General features: G+C 38.0%; 1 pseudogene; it reads right to left on the reverse strand.

Annotated features, from left to right (window-relative positions):
- Positions 1-13,647, reverse strand: part of LOC122747306 — a 75,197-nt pseudogene extending 61,550 nt beyond the window's left edge.
- Between the last annotated feature and the right edge of the window lie 6,817 nt (positions 13,648-20,464).

Genomic DNA, 20,464 nt, shown 5'->3' on the forward strand with positions numbered 1-20,464 from the left:
CCCAATGTGGTAACTTTCTGAAAAAAAAATACACAAATTGAAAGAGAAATAATATCTTTATTTCTTTCTTAAATAAATACAATTACTCACTAATGTGATGTATGAATCTGTTGGTCACCAACCAACTTTTCAAACCTTGGAATCAGAATGAGCACTATGATTTTTTGCACAGTACTTACTTCTTATCACCACAATTGCTAAATACCTAGCTTCACAAAGCTATGACAACACAAATAAGACAGTTCAAAAAACTATTTTTGTAGCTGAAAGTACAAGTAAACAAAAATAAATATTTCCCATTCAACAATAGCATTAAAAGGAATGAAGCATGATCTAATGTTGCAACAATGAATTGCCTCAAACTATTAGTTCTTGAAATATTCAACAGAGAAAGAAAAACTGATGGGCTGAGAAGTTAAATATCCCAGAGAATGGAGAAAAAACTATATCATCTTCCAGCAAAAGAGGGACAATAATAAGTCTGTAGTGGACTATATGTTAATGAGTATTCTGAGATGGAAGCCTTCAGGCGATGGGCAAGACCAGAAGATCCATCAAAACCATCTCAAGTCCCACCCACAATAGAAGTTGTCCTGCTGAGAATAAGAAAAAGACTATGGAGCTCAAGGAATACCTTCCAGAAATGAAAAAAATGAAGACACAGAGGAACAGCCCTAGGGAGCAACCTTCTTAAGTAAGCTCAGCAAAGAGCCATCTCAGCTGATCAGGAGAGTCATTCATCAATGAAGCATCCAGAAATGAACTTAGTAGAAATTCCAAGAAAGACTCCAGAGTTTGCCTTCCACTTAATTGAGGGGAAAGAATATTTTGTAACAAACACTTCATGTTTTAGTTCACTCTCTCCAGGGACCAAGTGGGTTTGTAGAGGGGATTATGTGCTTCCCAATTTGGGGAAATGTACTTTTCTCCTCTTTATGACATCTCAGTAAATATCTCATTGTAAAACCTAAAAAAGAAATAAAGGAAGAAGGAGCAAGAAAAAGAAAGAGAGGGGCAGCTAGGTGGCACAGTGGATAAAGCACTGACCCTGGATCCAGGAGGATCTGAGTTCAAATCCGGCCTCAGACACTTGACACATTAGCTATGTGACCCTGGGCAAGTCCCTTAACCCTCATTACCCCGCAAAGAAAGAAAAAGAAAAAGAAAGAGAAGGGAGAAGAGAGGAAGGAGGAAGGAAGGAGAGAGAAGGAGGAGGAAGGAGAAATAAGGAAAGAGTAAGAGAAGAAGAAAGTCCTTATCCTCAATGAACTTACAAATTAGTAAGAGGGATGAAAGATTCTCATTTCCTATATAAGTACAAACAGGACTGTAATGTTAGAGTTCACATGTTATGGTTACATTCTCCTTGATGGCAAAAAGTTTAGTATTTTTTTAAAAAGTCCTTAAAGATCTTTTCTACCTTTTGTCTGGTTTTTGTTTTTCCTGCAGTTTCATTCCTAACTGAGTCCATCCTCAGGATGACTTTGCCTACCTGGGTCTCTTGTCAAGCTTTCTCTAAACGTGTTATCTCCTGCATTACATCTCATTGTTTTATGAGGCAATAATGCTTATGGTACAGGACTATCTTCCTAAGATTTCACAATCATCTACCAAATGGTTTTATTTCACAAGCAATCAATTGTTATCTGACTAAGGCAGCTTTTGAGTTCCTTTGGTTTCTCTATTATAGTAAATAATTTATATTATTTCAACTTATTATTTAAATTCATACAAGTGTGATTGTACTTTTCTCTATTTCCCATTTGAGGCCATTAGTAACTTGTTTAAATAGGTCAAATTGGAATTTTTTAATACCACCGCTTTTTCTCATTTTAATTCTTTCTTATAGCTTTGCATTTATTTTGATCTTTGCTCTCACAAGTTAGTGATCTGACTGTACCTAATTTAGGAACAACTCTCAAATCAGTCATGATTTGAGGTGATTTTCTGTCCATTAAAATATCATCCATTTAATTTTTTGTGATGTTTTTCAGTGCTCATTATATCCAATGCCTTTTGATTCTCTTCTTGAAGAAAGTATTCACCATAATTAGATGTGAGGCTTTGATGTAGTCTACAAATTATTGGTCTCTCTAATTCTAGTTCCTGAACCACATTTTTCAATATTTTTTTTCACCATTCTCACTTATACCACTTAATCTCTATCTGCCTCAGTTTTCTCAACTATAACATAGGAATCATACCTCACTGAGCTGTTGTGAGGATCAAATGAGATAATACATGTAAAGTGCTCAACAGTTTCTAACACATACTAGGTGCTTAATAAATGATGCCCACCTTTTCTTTACAATTCCTTAGTCTCAAAATACAGGAGTGATTTAATTTGAAGGACTTAATTGAGTTCTTCATAGAATTTTTCTACCTCCTCTTCTCTGTAACAGATGACAGTGCATAAGCTACAATTATTTTCATGCTTGTCTTTTTTTTAAAAAATCTTATCAGGAACACAGGGATACAAGATGACCAAATGTTTCCATGAACATTGATGTTTCTTGTTTTTGAATTTGTGATCAAACCAACTCCAACACTTTCTGTAACTGCTTTTCCAAGGAAACCCTGTGAGCTATCCTTCCATTTGGCTGAAACTTCCATTTGTCTTCTGGTTTTATGAATGTCAAGAATGTCAAAATTGATAACATTCGGTTCCTTTTTCATTAAATACCTTTTTGGGGGGGGGCAATGAGGGTTAAGTGACTTGCCCAGGGTCACACAGCTAGTAAGTGTCAAGTGTCTGAGGCTGGTTCATTAAATATCTTAAGGAATGGTGGGGAACTCTGAACCATAAGGCCATGGACTGCCTGTGTGAGACAGCATAATTATCCTACTGTAAGGAGGGTAGAATAATTATGCTATCTCTAACAGGCAGTTCGTACCCTCAAACAATAACAAAATGGGAGAGTAGAAAAAGCTAGGGGAACAAAAGGGAAAAGAGGACATTGTTCAAACTTAGAATCCCAGGTTTCTAAGATTCTTGGGGCAGAGAAGTAAGTGGAGAGGGTTAAGGTTAAAGAAGGCTACAGGAAGGCAGCTAGGTGGTGCAGTGGATAAAGCGCCGGTCCTGGATTCAGGAGGACCTGAGTTCAAATGTGGCCTCAGACACTTGACACATTACGAGCTGTGTGACCCTGGGCAAGTCACTTCACCCTCATGCCCCCTCCCCCCAAAAAAAGAAGGCTATGGGAAGAGTGCAGGCCTTTTGATCTAGTCTCATAAGGCTCACCCACAAAAAAATAAACAGATTAATATTTAAGGTTAGGGTTAGTAAAATTTCCAGATGAAGGAGAAAGCCTCCTGTGTTTCTGCAGATCTTTTTTGCCTTCTCTATTATTGCCTGAAATTCTTGTAATAGATGACATAAATTTTTCAAAGACCATAGATCCAGAGCTGTAAAGAACCTCAGTGATTATAGAATCCAATCCCCTCACTTTACAGATGGAGAAGCAGAGGCCTAGGGAGATCCAATAATATGTCCACAGAAGTGGCGTCCATAATTAGAAAGAAAAGGATTTAAAAGGCAGATACTTGAAAGAGTTAACAAATGACTGGGGAAAAGTTTCAAGCAAAAAGTAAATGGGAATGCAAAAGCCTTTCTAGGTTTCATAACTGGAGGTAGAAAGATTGGGAAGGGGAGGCTACCATGATCAACAAGGGAGCAAAAAGAAGAGAGTGGCAAACATGATCTCAGGTTGGTAGAAGTTATTCCCTATTGATCTTTATCGGTGCCTAGAAAATTGCAGCTTTTGTCAAAGGTTCTTTATGGGGGCAGCTAGGTGGCACGGTGGATAGAGCACTGGCCCTGGATTCAGAAGGACCTGAGTTCAAAGCCAGCCTCAGACATTTAACACTTACTAGCTGTGTGACCCTGGGCAAGTCACTTAACCCCAATTGCCTCACCAAAAAAACCAAAAAAAACCCCAAAGGTTCTTCATGTCCTGCTTGATGATGATGATGGCAGGGGTGGTGGTGATGGTGATGGTGATGGTGATGGTGATGATATTTAACCCCATGGGAGGAATATCTAATGTTTCTTAAAACACTGAAGGTTCATTTTAAAATTTCTTTGGGATCTTTAGGATCTGGGAATGAATTAACCATTGTAATTTGTAGAGACAAGCTATTCTCTTGTATTTTGGATTCATGATACACTTTAAAAAAATTAATTTCCAGTTCCAAACTCCCTCCCTCCACACCCTCTCCCATTGCAATGATTGTTTCTAAAACCTGGAAATCTCTCCTCCCTCACCTCCACCTTTTGTTTTCCCTGGCTTCCTAGAAATCCCACATTCTTCACGGAGGACTTCCCTAGTCTCTCCAGCTGTTTGGGCCTTCCTCTCTAAGATTAGCTTTCACTTGGTATGACTGTTTAAGACGGACCAGCACAATTGGTGAGAGAGCTTTCTGGGCCCTTTTCAGGGCTTCTCATCCACCTGCAGTGTCCACCTGGCACTCAACACTCACTTGTGGTTCCAAGAAACTGTAGTTTGCATAGAGTCCATACCCCAGTAAAACTGTCTTGGCAGATGGGCTAAACCAAGATTGAGGTAACCCACAGGCCTCAAATGCATCAGTGATTTGGTGGGGTATCTACCTCAAGTATGTAAAGGCTTCCCCCAGCAGAATGGGCAGATGAGAATAATTTGTTACAATGGCCACGAAGGCAGCTGTATCAGGTGTTGTGGAGTGCCTAGAGCTTGGTCAGACATCAAAAATGCTGATGTCATTCACTGCATCCTGGACCATCACCAGTCATCCTGACTTTTTTCTTTCAATTTTCTTTCAATTTCAAAGACTCTGGAAGAAAGAGTGAGACTGAAAACTTTGAGCAACTTCACTTAAATCCAATTCATGCACGAGTCAAGATAACACCCTGTGGTATCATTGGTCTTCTTCAAAAATGAAGGACAAACAACAATAATCTTTCATTTGTATTCTATCTATCTATTTATCTATCTATCTATCATCTATCTATCATCTATCTGTCATCTATCCATCCATCCATCCATCCATCCATCCACCCATCTACCTATCTACCTACCTGTATCATGTATGCAATTATTTACATGTTGTCTCCCCCGTTAGAATGGGACCATCTTTAGCTCAAGGGTTGTTTTTGCCCTTTTTACAACCCTAGTGCTGATCACAGTTCCTAACATACAAATGCTTATGCTTAATAAATATTTGTTAACTGACTGACTTCACATCAATAGTGACATAAGCCACAAGTTACTGAAGGCTCTCTTCTTTCAGTTCTCACAAAGAATTCAAACATTTTTATTAGGCATCTTTGTTCTTATTTTCTCTCTCTTTCTCTGTCACTCCTGTGCAAAAATTCTAGTGTCAATTGTGTGTTGCTGTGGGAAATGGGAAGGCCTTCTGTTGGCTCTTAAAGACAGATGGCATGTGATAGCATGTGCTGTGCCATGATGTTCCTTACTCCCCAGTAACTCTGCAAAAAGCAGAGTATTGGATAAATTCTTGACTTGCTTTACTGATAATTTCATCTTTTGGAAAGGAGAGTTAGTGCTGCTCTGAAAAAAAAAACAGAAGAAAAAGATAGCAAGGTAGAAGTTACAGGAATTTTGAAAGACAGTGACTATATCATCTTTGGATTCCTGGTGGTGAAAGACAGGCATTCTGAACTAAACCGGGCACCCCAGACTTTAGGAAGGCACATTTTAAGAAGGCCAGAGAAAAGATTCCATATGATTCAAGCCTTATTACCTTTTTGTGTGTGTCATAGTGGCAGAAGCCTATGCACCTTATCTCAGCATAATGTTTATAAATAATTGAAGAAAACACTAAATTCCAGTTAGAGGTCAGTGAAAATGGGGATGTATTTTTTACTCATTTAGGATGAAATTTATCCACCAAACTCTAGGGGACCCTTTGACTCCAGATTAAAAACACTTCCTCAAGAGGAATGGCAATCTTAACAAACCTGAAAGCTGACGAAATAAGAGATTCCAGTGAAGAAGGAAATAAAGGGTGTTGGTATCTGAAGAAATCCAAGTGACTACTTAAAATGTCCTTCAATGAGGTAAAAAATTTTAAAGAAGACAGAAAAGCCAGGATTCCTGAGTTTGAGAAAGAGACAACAAAAGAAACACAAGGAGGTATCTAGTACTTCTTCAGGAAGAGCAAATGAACAAAGTGATACACCATTAAATAGATAGGACCTTGCTGGTAATTGAAATCCCTGAGAGAACACTGGCCAGAATAGCTTCTGTTTTCATTAGGGTTTGAAAGAAATATCCTAATTTGCAAGTAGCTAAGGGAGAAATATTTTTCATTTCTTTTCATTTTCTATTATTATTATTATTATTATTATTATTACTCCATCTGTGAATGAAGATCCAAAAGTTTTTTACACACTTACACACTCATATTACCTAGGGCCCTGAAAAGTTGTCAATAGGCCAGGGTCACTCAGCTAGAATTTGTCAAAGAAAAGACTTGAGTCCACATCTTCCAGAGTCCAAGCTCCTCTTGTTGTAATTTATAAATATGACAGTCACAAATATTTAAGCACACAGAGAAGAAAAAAAGAGTATATGTGTAACCACAAAATTTTGTACACTTTGTTTCTTAAAATGTATAACAATTTTAACAAGACAGTAATTTGTTTCCATGTATTCTTCTGAATTTATTTCCTTTTTGTGTATTTTTCTGGATTTGGGTTATATTATTATTTGGTTATTATTATTATTATTACTAACATTGTTATAAACAGTAGGTATACATATCTATATTTAAAATTTTGGGGCAGCTAGGTGGCACAATGGATAGAGCACCAGCCCTGGATTCAGGAGGACCTGAGTTCAAATCTGGCCTCAGACACTTGACACTGTGTGACCCTGAACAAGTCACTTAACCCCAATTGCCTCACCAAAAATAAAACCCAAACCCCCAAAATAAAATATAATGTTATACATGTATATATATATATATATATATTTATATATGGTTAACCTCTTTACATATATACTTGATCCCATCCATTCCCATCATCCTCAATTATTTTTCTTGAAAATTCCAACTCTTTTAATGTCTTGCTTCCCTTCCAACTGCCTCCAAATATCTCAACCATGTTCATGTCTCTCTATCCCTACAAATATTCACTACCATCCCCTCAAACTATCATCCCATATCTTTCCTCTCTTTGTCAGCCAAACTCCTTGACAACACTGTCTACACTCACAGCCTACACTCCCATTTCTCAGCAAGTTGCAATTCATCTTCTAAATTCATCTTCCAACTGAAACTGCTCTCTCCAAAGTTACCAGTGATTTTTGAATTGCCAAATTTGCTGATCTTTTCTCAGTCTCCATCTTTCTAGACCTATTTGCTGGATTTGACACCATTAACCATCTTTTCTTTCTGCATAACTCTCTTCTATTTCTTCTCCATCCTATTTGACTTCATCTCAGTCTCCTCTGCTGACTCATCATCAAGTCTATGGCCATGAACTTCTGTCCTAATACCCCTATTCTTATCTCTTTATACTCTATCTCAGTGATCTCATTAATTCCCATTTGATTTAACTATCATTTCTATGAAAATGACTCACAGATTTATATATCCAGACCCAATTTCTACCAAGAGCTTCAGCATGGCATCAATAATTGCTTATGAGACATTTCAATCTAGATAGCTCTCAAAACATCTTAAACCCAAGATCCCCAAACTAAACTTTCCTCTCAAATATTCCCCTCTTCCAAAATTCCATTTCTGTGAAAGGCATTATCATCCTTCTAGTGTTTGAGGTTTGTAACCTCATTATTTTCCTTAACTCTTCACTCTCATTCACCCCACATATCCAACCCCAAATTTGGCATCCACATTACTCATATATGGCTTTTTTTTTCTCTACTCACCTTAGTTCAGGTCTTCATCACCTCTCATTAGATTATTATGATAGTCTCCTAATTGGTCTATTTGCCTCAAGTTTATTCCCACTCCAGTTCATCCTGCACCATGTGGCCAAGGGAATTTTTCTTAAGTGTAGATGTGACCCTTACTCAAAAATTTCTAGTTCCTGGCTTCAACCTATATTTCTTTCTTTCTTTCTTTCTTTCTTTCTTTCTTTCTTTCTTTCTTTCTTTCTTTCTTTCTTTCTTTCTTTCTTTTTTTTTGCGGGGCAATGGGGGTTAAGTGACTTGCCCAGGGTCACACAGCTAGTAAGTGTCAAGTGTCTGAGGTCGAATTTGAACTCAGGTACTCCTGAATCCAGGGCCGGTGCTTTATCCACTGCGCCACCTAGCTGCCCCTCAACCTATATTTCTAGCCTCATTGGAAATTACTCTCTCTCACACTCTGAGATCTAGACAAGTGGTCTTGCTTTCTGTCCCCATACACACAACACAGTATCTCTCATTTCTCTGGTTTACCATGACTGTTTCACAGGCTTGGAATGTTGTCCCTCTTTACTGCTTCCTTAAAAAGACTCTCTCTTTCTCAAGCACCATCTTCTGTATGAAGCCTTTGCTGGTCCCTCCAACTCCTACCAACCTCCCTCTCAAACTACCTTGTACTTTAAATACAAACTAGTTGTTTTTATGTATTTACTTTGTGTTTACACTGTATAGTCTCCCTCATTAAAATATGAGCTCTTTGGGAGTAGGAATTGTTTCATCCTTTGTAATTATATCCTTGTACCTAGCATAGTGCATGACACATAGTAGATGCTTAATAACAGTTTATTGATTGGTTTATATTATTCTTTTGGTTCTGTTTTCTTGATTTTGAATTACTTTATGTAAGTCTTCTCATTTTTTTATTTTTCATATTTATCATTTCTTAGGAAACAATCAAATTCCATTACATCCCCATACTATACTTTGTTTGGTCATTCTTCCCTTGTTGGACCCATGGATTGCTTCTAGTATTTATGAATAATGCTTCTAGGGATATTTTTGTGCATATGTCTTCCTGCCTCTTCTTTTCTTTTTCTTTTTGGCAGGGCAATGGGGGTTAAGTGACTTGCCCAGGGTCACACAACTAGCGTCAAGTGTCTGAGGTCGGATTTGAACTCAGGTCCTCCTGAATCCAGGGCCAGTGTGCCACCTAGCTGCCCCTTCTTGCCTCTTCTGATAACATCCTTAGGGTATATTTGTAGTTGTGAGATCATTGGATCAAAGAGCATAAACAGTTTTATAGATGTAACTTTTTAACTCCATGGCATTTCTAAAACATTTGAACCTATTGACAACTTACCAAGAGTAAGGGGAACGACCAGCAGAAGAGAAGACCAATAGTTCATAGAAGCCGATATCCAAGCGAAAAATCTTGGCTCCTATTCAGATTTACAAAGAATGTAGAACTAGAGAGATAAATTTGGCCCTATGTGTATCACTGAGACTTGGTGGGATAGGATGCACTGCTGTCTCTGGGTGGCATGCCTTATTCTAAAGGAAAAGAGTAGAAGAGGAGACAGTGGATGGATGTGAGGAAATCCACTATCTTAGGGGTGAAGCACTAGGGTAAGGATTTGAAGGACAAACGGAAGCAATATTATCATGGGAGAGGAAGAATTAGATAAGGAATTCAGGAAACAAATCATAAACCTATCATGGAGTAATACTGTTGGCCAGCAGAGGTCACTGTGGCTGGTTTAGGATGTGAATTTCTCTTGAGGGTCAAATTTCCTTCTCTCCACCCCTTTCACCCCTTTCTGAAGGAGGGGTGGGGTGGGGACAGAGGCCCCAAGTAAAAAGTAATTAATCTAGGTGAAAAGAATGGGATTAACTCTTGAGAGTTTTCGTCAGGAGTGTGCTTCTAAATGTTTAACAACCTGCCCTCTGAAAACTCCCAACATACTTTTACCTTTATCTCTCAAGGAACTCACCTTTTAATTGAGGGAGACATTACACAAAAGGGAATTTAGTTGTAAAGAAGATGAAAAGGCCTGGACATCTTAATGTTGCAACAGTGAAGTAGATCATAAGGTCAAGGCAGCCTGAGGCAAGGTCAGTAGGTCAGATGACATTGCCTGGACACAAAGACTTCTGAGAAGCTTGAGAAACATCCATACAAATGAATAGAAGATGAAGTAAGCAGAACCTGGAAAATTACAGAAATGTAAATAAAAAGAACAAAATAAAACTGAAAATTGAAATTTAAAGCTGTTTAATGATCAAGCTCAGCCCTGGAGAAGACATGAAGAAATGCACTTTGCTCTGTTCCCTGAAGAGATATGGATGGAGTATGGGAGGACATATATGTGTGTGTTTATTGTTCAGTTGCTTTCAATCAATCCTGGCATGGTTTGTCATTTCCTTCTCCAGCTCATTTTACAGATGAGGAAACTGAGGCAAACAAGCTTAAGTGATTTGCCCAGGGTCATACAGCTAGGAAGTGTCTGAGGCCAGATTTTAACTCATGATGAGTCTTCCTGACTTCAGGCCCGGTCCTTTCATACACATATGCATATAAATACATACCCATATATACACACCCACACTCATAAAATTTAAGAAAGAATAAAGTGATTAAGAAAACAAAAGGTGGGTGTTTTTTTTAAATCTGCTATGGTCATGTTGAAGGGCAGATGGTATCATGTTACCTGACAGAATATAATTTAAAAGTTGGAAAGGACAGTAGAATTAATCTAATCCAAGCCAGTCATTTTTACAAGAAAGGAACAATTCCAGAGGAGTTATGACTTGCCCCAAGGTCACATAACTAATTAGTAGTAGAGCCAGGACTAGATTCCAGGAATACTGACTCCCAGAGCAGTGTCCTTTCTGTTTTAACATGTTGCCTGATCAGGCAAAGATACCAGAGAGAGCAGAACCACTTCACTTCTCATTGTTCATCTTCTCTTTTAAGGACAAAGATCTCCAAATTGAAAAGAGTGAAACAAACAAGGATGAGATGGAATTGAAGACCCAAATTGGTAAGAACATATGTTTTGGGATTAGGTTACATAAAATGACAAGTATTAGATGAACCATAATTTGGGAAAGGCATTGACCAACTGGACTGTAGCCAGTGGAAAGTAATTCAGATGTTGAAGGGTCTTTAGTTCATGCCATATGAGAATCCTTCAAAAGACTACCTCATGCATGGGTTCTCCTCTTAAGAGCACAGATACTTTAAAGAAGTACAAATTTCCAGGATCAGACAAACTTTACCTCAGAATTCAGAAAGATGTTGTTTGCATGACCAAAGAACTATAATCTGTTATCTGATACATGTACATATATATATATATGTATATATATGTCTTCTTACCAATTCAGTGCATATAAGCATACACGTGCACACACATGTATACACACATACCATAAACAAACATATATGTATGTATGTATAACACACGTGTGTGCATACCTATGTGTGTTGATTATGCATGTATATGTACATATAACAAGGTGGAACAGTGGACTTAGAGTCAGGAAAACATGAGTTCAAATCTGGCCTCAGACACTTAGTAGTTATATGATTGTGGGCAAACCACTTAACCTCTGTCTGCCTCAGTTTTCTCATTTGTAAAATGGGGACAATAATAGCACTGAACTCTTAGAGTTTTTATGATGATAAAATGACATTATATTTTTCCATTCATAAAACTTATGTTTTACTTATAGCAACTTCATGAACATGTTCTTGATAATTATGCTTGGATTATTTGTGAAAATTACATAAAACATTAAATAAAGATAGCAATCGTCCAAGTTATTTCCCAGTTAATTATTTTTACAGCATATGCATGTTAGACAAGTATCCCCCAAAAATCACAAAAGCAAAAAAACCTTTAAAAAGTCATATGCATGGCTTTTGGGGTTTGCTGCTGTGCTTGATATACAGTGACTTTATGGATATACAGAAATTAATTTTTACTGCTTCTTTAATTGTACATTTGTTCTTATGTTTCCTAAAGCACTTATTTAATTTTTATTTAAGTATAGCAAAAATAATGAAAGCAAACAGCAGGTAACTTTACAAATAATGGAATGTGAACCATTTCTGCCATTGTCCAGAGTAAATTGGATAGTTTAAAATATTGTATTAAAAGGGACACTTTTGCAATTGTAATTCATAAAGGTGTACACATTGAGATTATCTACTTCACAGACACACATAGTTTCACATGTAATATCTATTGAACATCTGTTTCAACCACAGTCATGAATGTTTCAATTCTAAAGTGTTCAAAATAACTACATCTATAGCTGGAACCAATTATTCTTACCCCCACCCCAATACCCACCCCTTGCCTGACATGACAGGCTAATATGTAGGCAGTTGTTTTTTTTGTTCTGCTTAGATATGGAAGCTATTTTAACACTGGCCTTGTGAAATCACAATGTAACAAAAGTACCATTAAAAAAACCCATGTAAAATATGTATAAAATTCCATATTCTCATATTGGCCACTTCAAATGAAAAGAAAGAACTCTCTAAATGTTAATAGCTCCACTCCACTAATATTAAACATAAAAACCATATGGGAAATACAGAAATCCAAAAGAGAAATAATAAATAGTTGACAAAAATTGTATACCAGAACTATTTGTGGAACAGCATAGAGGATAAATGATGATCTCTACTGTCTGAATTTGTGAATGAAGCAGAGAAAAGTTGGAAAGTTGGTGAATTCTCTGCTTCTTCTCTTGCTTTGGCATCATCTTCGTGGGAATCCAATGTCTACAATGGCTAATTGTTTCTCAGTAAATGAATTATCAGTATACTGTCTTTGTAAGATTCTTCATATAATATATCAAGTTCGTCAATAGCTTCATCAAAAGCCATCTTTGCCAAGGAAGAAGCTTTCTCTGGAGAGTTCAGGATCTCCTATTGTTGTTGTTGCTTCTTGAAGAGGACTGTGACATTGGGGTTATGTCATAACTTGCACTGAATTGGATTTTTAAGTGAGGGAGGGCTGTGCAAGGTCACCAACCTCACTTTCTCCTTCAGAGATATCTGGATCTAGTGGCAAGATATACATCAGGACAACTGGGATGGGCCCTGATGTTTAAGGCACTTGGGGTTAAGTGACTTGCCCAGGGTAACACAGCTAGTGTCTAAGGTGAGATTTGAACTCACATCCTCCCAACTTCAGGGCCAGCGCTCTATCCACTGCACCACCTAGCTGCCCACAGAACATAGAGAATTCCACGGCCAGATCTAATGTTATAGCATGCATAGATTATACTCCTTTTTGCTCAGTTCAAATACTTCTTGATATGTTTGTTATGATTGATCCAATATTCCTTTCTTGTCTTCTGCAGTAGGGACCTCAGCCAAACAATAGGACTGGTCTCCTTTCATTTTCAAATAAAAACATGACTTTCTGTTCATGAAGAAAGCATTAGGAATCCTGAACTTTTCCATCAGAGATAATGCAACATTGCAGGTTTTTAGCTCTTTGTCAATTTTCCCTCTATATTCTTGAGCCACCTGCTGTTTTTTCTCTGTACCTTCCATTGATTACTCAGTATTTGAGATGACAAGATGACACCCAGGTTCTCACAACACTATTTTAAGCAACACAGAGAAGATTCTTCTTGGAAGATTCTTCTCAGTTCCTTGCTCAGTTTTAGACTTCACACAGATTGCCATGTCATCATATCTCTCCCCCTGCTAAGCCAATTTAACCTTCTATACCAGCTCATTTTTATCCATATTCTTCTTGGGTGGGAAAAAGTTGTCTTACATGAGATAATATTGGTAAAGCACTTTGCAAACTTTAAAGTGCTATGTAAGGGATGGCTATTGTTTTTATTCTATGAGAAATCACATATTAATTTGTCTATATGAAGTCATAGAGATTAGGAGAATAATTCAAAGATTAGTCAGGCAAGTATCTCAGGTTAAATGAAACGAGAATGAAGTTAGCAATTCTTTCAAATGATGGTTAGTGTTACAATAGGTTTGCATTATGTAGCAGGGAAGGATTTAGAAGGTTAGATACCTGGAATGCAGAACTGAAACAATGGAATTCAATTCAACTCAGAGGCATATACTTGGGACTAATACCAGTCAATTTAATCAGGATTGCAGAGACCATGTGTTCACTTGTCTTGTTTAGACTCATTCATCTACCATGACAACTGCCTTATCTGGCTACAAATGGACTATTATTAACTGGCACAAAAGTATATGATGGAAAACAAAACTATACAAAATTATAAAAAACTATTGTGGATTAGATTTATCTTGGAAATCTGGGAACAGTGAATCCATGATATTTGAGGAGTAATTGGGTACAGTGGATAGAGTGCTAAATATGAAGTGAAGAAAATATGAATTTGAATACTACCTTGGATATGTACTATTTTTTTGACCCTGGCTTCATTTAAGTACTCCTAGCCTCAGTTTCTTTAGTTAGGTGGTGCAGTGGAAGACCTGAATTTAAATCTGACCTCAGACACTTACTAGCTGGACCTTGGGTAAATCACTTAATCTCTATTTGCCTCTGTTTCCTTAGTTGTAAAATGGGGATAATGATAGCACCTACCCCATAGAGTTGTTGTGAAGATATACTAAAACAATAGATGTAAATCACTTTGCAAATTTTAAATTGCTATATAAATGCCAGCTATTAAAAAGGAAAGATCACTGATTCCATAAAGCCCTGCATTTTCACAGTGGGTTGGTTCAGGTGGTGTTGACATGATACTCCTGAGGTCAATAGCCATACTGAATCATGTACACAATAAAAATTTGTGTATTGAATCAAAGACAAACTCAGTCTTGATCCATACATGAACTTGTGGTCATGACCTTCTACAAAATATGGTAAAGGGAGGCCACCATGATACACAGGCTCAATAGCTAACATCTTGGTGTTACAAAGGGGAAAATGTTAAGATTCCATAAAATACAGACTGGTGAGCTCAATGTGGATCTGTGGTAAACTGCTAGGATGGATTATTCTACAGATGATTTATGAGAATTTAGGAAAGAAAAAGATAAGTACTGGGTGCCGACATGGGTTATTTAAGAATAGAACATAACAAATGAACCTGTTGTTGATTTATTTTAGTCATGTCTGACTCTTCATGACCTCATTTGGGGTTTTCTTGACAAAAATACTGGAGTGGTTTGCCCTTTCCTTCTCTAGTTCATTTTACAGATGAAGAACTGAGGCAAACATCATTAAGTGACTTGCCACAGAGTCATACAGCTAGTAAGTATATGAGGTTGGATTTGGACTCAAGAAGATGAGTCTTCCTGACTCCAGGCCCAGCATTCTATGCACTGTGCCACCTTGCTGCCCTTGACAAATGAACCTAATTTTCTTTTAAAAGATGAGCATTAGACGGGCAAATCAGGGAGATTCTATAGACAAAGTTTATTTAGAGTTTAGTTAAGAATTATAAAAATCTTCATATACTTTTTTTTTTAGTGAGGCAATTGTGGTTAAGTGACTTGCCCAGGGTCACACAGCTAGTAAGTGTTAAGGGTCTGAAGCCGGATTTGAATTCAGGTACTCCTGACTCCAGGGCCGGTGCTCTATCCACTGTGCCACCTAGCTGTAAGACAGAAAAGTATAGGCTAGATGAAAGTTTAGTTAGATGGATTCAGAGCTGGTTAAACAGTTTTGATTAGTGGATTGAAGTTGGTTTAGAAGGAGGTTTTAGTGCAGTACCACATGGCAGAGGCCTAGAGAGGCTGAGTGACTGGTCTTGCCTCAGATTTTTATGAGCTGTGTGATACTAATCCAACCACTTCAGTTTCCTCATCTGTAAAATGGGGGTATTAATATCGCCCATCTCCCAGGTTTGTGGAAGGATCAAGTATGATATCAAGGAAAACCCTTTGCAAACTTTAAAGTGTATGTATCCCCAAACTTTTAATAAATGCTATTTATTATCATTGTCATCATCATTATTATTTTCAATGTACCATGTTGCCTCTCCAACACTGGCTCAGGTACCATAGAACTCAAGCTAATTGACCACAAGCAGAGATTGTTTTATTTTTGTGTTTATATTTCAGTGACTAGCACAGTGCCTTGCACATCATAAGCACTTAATAAATTTTTAAAAAATTGAATTAAGGAAGACACTGATAGACTGGTGTACATCTAGAGGAGGGTGACCTGGATGTTGGAGATTCTGGATACACTGCCATATATGAACAAAATATTTTGGTGAAGAAAATAGGAATGTATAACTTGGAGAAGAGAAAACTTAGAATGCTAGGATCCTATGACCTAGAATTAAATATGATATTTTAGACATAGACTAACAAGTGCAAAATATAGTGAGGGTCCTATTATAGCTCTCTTCAAATATTTAAAGGTCTGTCATGTGGATTATGCTTTCGACTGATTTTGTCTAGCAGGCAGAATGAGGATTAAGGACTGGGAATTGTAGGGGAGTGAATTTAAGCCCATTATAGGGAAGCACTATAAAATTAGAACTGTCAAAATATAGGCTAGACTGTATCAGACTCAAATGGAAGGGGAGCCACTAATCTGTACATAAGGTGCCTTATGGACCACATATCAGCTTTGTTTTAGAATGTAATATTACCTGTGTTTTACTGTGTGTTTGTTTATTTTGCTAAGCATTGCCTGATTTCATTTTAATAATCTAGTTCAGGATGCACTAGAGAGTGTTGTCCCAGGGGTCACATGACATCTCTGGACTATACCACCTTGGAAAATAGTGAGTTCCCTGTACCTGGAAAAAGTTATAGGATCATGTATGTATCAGGAATGTTAATGAAAAGACTTCTTTATTGGGTGCCATATTGCTATTTTATTTTGATTCATTTTGCCTTCCCAATTACACTGTAAGTTGCTAAAGATCAGAGACTATATTTTATATTTCTTCTGTATTTGCCACAGAACCTTAGAATAGCACTAGGCATACATGTATTCAACAAATACTTTTTGATTGATTGAGGTAGCAAATGGCAGAAAAGGAGAGGAGTTAATGGTTTGGTGACCCTTCTAAACCTTGAAATAATCTTTAACCCTTGTCTTAAAACTGTTCTCCAAGGTATGAAGACATATGACAGGACACTCTAGCAGTTACTAGTGCAGATTGCCACCAATGACCTGATTTGTCATTCCCTCTGGTATCTGTCCAGGATAAAGTAGATCAAAGGTGGCAACTCTAATGACATATTTTTTAATGACATGTAAAAGCCTTTTGTACTTTGGGTAAGCCTTCTCCTAATGATAAGGGGACTTTAATTTCTAGAGCTATTATATTATAGAGGTTTTCTTAGGCTGTATTGAAACATTTTAGCACTCAAGAGTAAGTTGGTGAAAGTCTTACTAAATTCTGTCCTGATCAGATGTGGAATATTTTGTTCAGTTTTGAGTGCCACGTTTTCAGAAGGATCAAGCTTGAAACCACCCAGAGGAAGGCAATCAGGATGATGAAGGACTTCAAGGAAACATCATATAAGTATCATTTGGAGAAACTAGGGATATTTAGCCTAGAGAAAAGAAGACTTTTGAGGCATGGTAGCCATCTAAAAAAATTTTTTTTTTTGGCGAGGCAATGGGAGTTCTGTGACTTGCCCAGGGTCACACAGCTAGTAAGTGTCAAGTGTCTGAGGCCGGATTTGAACTCAGGTCCTCCTGAATCCAGGGCTGGCACTTTATCCAGTGCGCCACCTAGCTGCTCCCATGGTAGTCATTTTCAATGTTTGAAAGACTTATTTAGAAGACAGATTAAAATTATTTGTCTTGATCCCAGGAGGCAAAATTAAGAACAAATAAAGAAGCAAATTTGAGTTTGATGTATTAACTTCCTAATGATTAGAGTGATGCAAAAGTGGAATTAGCTGCTTCAAAAAGTATTGAGGTTCCCCTTTGTTGAATGTCTTCAAGCAAAGACTGTAGGACAACTTGTTGAGGATGTTGAAGGAGGGATCCTTGATGGGTTAGGTACCTGAGGTTCTTTCCAATTCTAACATCCTATCATTGTGAGGGAATCATATTCCCTCTCAGATTTCAGGGACTTAAAGTGGATGAAGACACAGGCCAGCAAGCAATTCATAGACCAGTTCCATGATCCCTATGTGGTTGTCACCTTTAACATAGTATAGCAATTCCTTGCTTAATGACGCAGGGAATCCATTCTGGAGGGGTTCCAGTGAGAGCAAAAGTGCCTTAGTGAAAATAATGTATGTAGAAGGAACACTGTAGAAAGCAGTTTGCTTAGAAAGCATCATCAACCACTCAAAGCCCATAGCTGATGGATATGTTTACATGTTCCCCAGTGGAAGAACTACTTTATGAGAAGGATGCATTTCAAAAGGAGACCAAGTAAAAACTGCTGGACCCTTGATAGCCACGTGTTTCCCAGTACCAAAAGGATCACCAGCATAACTGCTCATCTGCTGTATAGAAGAAGGGTGGCTTACATGTCAGCCACCACAATACAGGGTACAAATGTGAGCTTATTGAAACTTTAAGCAGCACTGAGACTTTTGGGACACTTTAAAATATTCTATATGGTTTGCAAAGCACTTTACATAGATTATCTCATAGGATCTTCAAAATAATCCTGCAAGAAAAGATGCTACAGATAGCACTATGTTCATCTCATAGGTGAAGAAATGGAGTAAAGGGGGCTCAGAGAGATTAAGTGAATGGTCACACACTTAGTAATTGTTGGAGGTGGAATTGAATCCAAAACCTCCTGAGGCCAAGTTCAGCAATCATTCTGTCCTAACACATTTCCTCAAGCATCTTTTCCTCCATTCGATAACTTTCCATAACCTCTGGTCCAGTGTCCTAAACTCTGTGCTTACACAGATAAAAATCAACATGTTGGGAACCATCTCAAAAGTATCACTAACTTTTTGACCTTCTATCTACCTCCATGTAGAATTTTACTGGGAAAATATCTGAACATATCTTTTGCATAGCTTGTTTCTATGAGGGTAAAATCGTTCCATGATCATAAGGAACCATTTAAGAAAAATGTATTTGTCAGGCACAAAACAACATTTATTCCACCTCAAAAAAAATAGGAAAACCACAAAGGGCTCATAGAAACTGATAAACAAATGCAGTAACATATATGTGATTTGTATAAATAATCAATATAATTATTCTCCCTCTGTGGGAAGTGAAAACACTATCCTACAGTTCCCTAATTTCATAGCACACCCTGTGGTATGAACTCCCTTTGGAAAGGAAATGAACTTTGACTACCAGCAGGGTACCTCACCACTACCACCAAATGTTCTAATGAGTCCCACTTTTCACGGGGGCATGTACAGTCCTCCAGACTCACGGTGCCATTCTGTGGTATTTCTTCCCTTAAGAAGGGAAACTCTGTTGGTGTTGCCAAAGAGTCGATCCCATTCCCAGTGTATGTAAAGTATCTGAATAATTTAGGGGAATAGTGGAAGGCAAGACCTGGGCCCTTTGCTGCCCATACTTCAGCTTCATTCCTTTCCTGATTCTTCTTCCAGCCCCCTCCCCCCAGGTATATAATTTCTTTCTCTAAGGATCATGCTACTAATGAAATTTCCCTGATTCCTTTGAAAGAAGATTGAATCCCTATACACTTGAATTTGGGATTACTTGCAAAGCAACCCTTGAAGTTGGTGCTGCCCCATAAATCCCTCTTCTCCTGCTAGAAAACTAGCCTATGCAACCTGTTAAATCTATTTTCTTTGGCTAGACAGCTGGATTCTGAGACTCAAACTTGGAGGGCTAGAGCTCTTAAGAATTCTCACCACTAAGGTGATTCCCCTCTTCATGGCTACCATGTGTCTGAAAGGTTACACCACTGCCTCTCAAAGGTTTGGTCCAAGAACTTGGCATTTTCTAGGAACTCTTCCAGGCCACATGAACAAGCACATACAGCTCTGATGATGTTCTACCCCAAGGCTACCATTAAGCATTTCTTGGAGGGAAGTGCAACCAAGATGGCAAAGACCATGAAGAAATTCAAGTCATCTCACCTCCAAAAGTCTTCTAGAAATATCTAGAGAATGCATCTAATGAATAATCCAAGAAAAAGGTATAGTGAGTAATCTTTCCTTCCCAGGTAGGCATAAGGAGACAGAGTAGATTGTAGACAGCAGGGGCAGAGTCTGACCAGGACCACACCACATGGAGCACTCTGATACTCAGGGAAAGGTTTGGCATTGGGGGAAAGGGAGGTCTAAGACCCATACTAGAGCAACATGGCCCAGTATAGGCTTTGGGAAAAGGTGTCAACTAGCAGCTTTGTTGGCCTCTACCCTGGTCACAGATCCAGAGCAGATCTGAAAAGAAGACCTTTGCTCAAGAGTGTCATTCTGGAATAAGGAATTGTTGTAGGCCCTAAGAAGTGCCCTAAGAGAAAAGTAAGGTCAGAAGCAAACAGGGGTATGGCTTGAACCACAGGAGAGGAGTAAAGTCTAACTTTCAATTTCTATTCCTGTCTGAAGCATGTGGAGGAATAGCAAGGGCAAGAATCCCAGACCAAAGGCAGGGTACAATTCTATCACTTTGAACCAACAGAGCTTCAAAAGT

This window comes from Dromiciops gliroides, chromosome 3 (genome assembly GCF_019393635.1).
Source record: "Dromiciops gliroides isolate mDroGli1 chromosome 3, mDroGli1.pri, whole genome shotgun sequence".
Classification (NCBI taxonomy): Eukaryota; Metazoa; Chordata; class Mammalia; order Microbiotheria; family Microbiotheriidae; genus Dromiciops; species Dromiciops gliroides.